We start from the raw sequence: 2,951 nt of genomic DNA on the forward strand, positions 1-2,951 counted from the left end.
ACAAAGCCATTACATCAGTCCTCAAATCTAATAAAAAACAGTCCGAAAAACGAGCTCCAAATAACCATCAAAACTCCACCCAAAATGCAGCAAAATCCAGCCAAAAGGAGCAGCAAAAACCGGCTGCAAAATAGTTCCAACAACATAGCTGTGAAAACAGCCCGTAAACCACCCCTTAACCACCTAAAACACTCCTTTAACATAGCTCCAACAACCCAGTTGCGTTACACCGCTAAAACCAACCAAGCTCCACCTGAAACCACCGAAGCAGCACAAAAAGTATCAAAAATACTGCTGTTGGGTTCATCCAAGATAGTCCAGTTGAGGTTAAGCTCAAAGCTCTTGGTTTGAGAGGTCATTAGAGGTTTCCGTTTGAAATTTGAAGTTGCTAGTTGAAGTTTCGATCGAAGGTCTCGCCTTTAATTCAGAGCAACTTGTAGTGCCGAGTTATTCACTTGGACTTTTTGCAAATTAAATCAAATACTGAAGAAAGTCACTACTCATTAATATTGAGGTTCACCTTTTATGTTTTCATATATTAATTTGATATTTTCACCGTGGCATGCTCTGTTTTCATTTTCACTTGTGTTCCAGTCTTGATTCATTGATTACGTGCTTATATGTTGGTTCATATAGATTTGCTGGCATTTATTAGAATTTCATTTTTTTTTATTTTTTTTCTTGTTGCAATAACTCGTTAGCTTTCGTGGATTTCATGATTCGTTTGGGATATGGAGGATCTGTATTGATGAGAGTTAGCGGCGAAACCATGATTTAAAATAATTAATAAATTTGTTGAAAGAATATGCATGTACCATATTGTAGTAGTGAACTCTTAGATTATCGAATGTAAAAATCAATAATTGAGATGTTTTCTTTTACTAGTAGGCCTTAAGGCAATTGAACTTCCACTGCGTCAGTTAGATTATGTCACGGCCCCAATTATCCAACTTAGGATGTCGTAATGATACCTAATCTCGAAGACGAGATAAACCTAACACATACAGATTTAATAACATAGTTAAACTATTTAACTATTTATCATAAATCATCAAATGTTATACATAGCCGCAAGCGGTCAATAGTTATACATTATTCCAAAACCGGTAGTACGGAGTCATAAACACTACTAAAACAAACCAGATTTCGAAACGCAATACTGTTTTGAATTACAATTTAACAGTAGCATAATGATGACTCCGAGGCCTGCAAACGTCAAGCAGGTATACCTTGAAGTCTCCCCTGGCGCGGGTGCAACTTTCAACAACACAATCAGAATACCTGGATCTGCACAAAAATGTGCAGAAACATAGCATGAGTACACCATAACGGTATCTAGTAAGTATTAAGCCTAACCTTGGTATAGTAGTGACGAGACCATGTCAAGACACCTACTAGACATAGAAACTCGTTTAAGAAATACCTAATCTAACAATGGAAAGAACATCAATGTAAGACCAACGATGAAAAAATTATTGATTTACAACCAACAATGAAGTAATAGAAACATAATTGGCAGCAAGTAGTAAACGCTTGTGTCCACAAGTCATGAACCACAAATTCTAATTCTTACATATATGACACCTCCTGCCCACAATAACAATCATCTTCGCATGGCAAAGCCCACGTGCTATTATGTACTTTGCGATCATGATAAATATTAATTTTGATGAACGAAAGATATATTTAGACACCATAAAATATAATAAAAATCTTGAATAAATTAAGGAGTTTATTTTAGAAATCAAGAAAAGTAAAATAAATATACAATTTGTAGGAAATAGAGTATAAAATGGGTTTAGTTTAGAAATCAATAAAATTGAGTAAAAGTATCATTTTAAACAAAGAAAAACATAAGTTAAATGAACGAATTAAATATAGAATTTGTTAAACAAAAACATGATAATAATTTTAATAAGGTAAACATGTAACAGGGTGATGAGTATAATTTGAGAACCCAATTATAGTGAAAGTGCGGTAACCATTTAGAATAATAAGGCTTCAAGTAGTTCCCTTACTAGATACATGCGCATCAAGCCCACCTTATCTCACCGCATGCGTATCAACCCCTAGCCTTATACCACAACATGCGTATCAATATCACAACTCGAACCACAACAAATAGCCCATGACTCAATCATAATGTGTAAAAGAATTTCAACAATAACAAAATAAATGAGAATGCTCAACAAAGAAAGGTATCTCAACAATTAACAACTTTGGTTCAATGTGATAATGACTATTACAACTTCAAAACCAATTACTCAACAAGATGATATTCCATGAAATAACAACTTCAATAAAAAAGTGATTCAACAATTAGGAGGTAACAAGGTAATAAGGAAGGCACTAACTTCAACAAGAACAAGTACTAACAACGTCAAATAGAGCATGTAAGAGTATATTAACAATGAGAGATATAACTCGATTAAAGGCATGGAAAGAGTCTAAATAATCTAAACCGTTCATATACCACATATATCCCGTGTACCCACTCGTCACCTTGAGTAAACAACCTTCACATAATATAAATAGTACAACCAAATCCTAAGGGGCAGTTTCTCCCCACACAAAGTTAGGCAAGATACGTTCCTGAAACAAGCCCAATCGATACACTAGAAATGTCATCTCGTTCAAATCATCCTCCAAACTGCTCGAAACTAGTGAAAAGCAACTCAAAATCATCAAATAATGTCATAGGAATTAAACCCATTCGATAAAGGTCGAATCTTTACGCATTTACCCAAAGTCAACTAAAAATTCAAACTCAGGCATGCGCCATGAAACTCGACAAAACTCATACAAGTCGTTAACCCATTCAGTTACGAGTCCTACTATACTAATTTCACTCAATTCCGACTCTGAATCGGTGTTCAAAACTCAAAAATTCACTTTAGGAAAGATTAGACAAAACCCCCCAATTTGTCTTTTGAAATCATCAATAAAATGCT

This window comes from Nicotiana tabacum, chromosome 1 (assembly GCF_000715075.1).
Source record: "Nicotiana tabacum cultivar K326 chromosome 1, ASM71507v2, whole genome shotgun sequence".
Lineage (NCBI taxonomy): Eukaryota > Viridiplantae > Streptophyta > Magnoliopsida > Solanales > Solanaceae > Nicotiana > Nicotiana tabacum.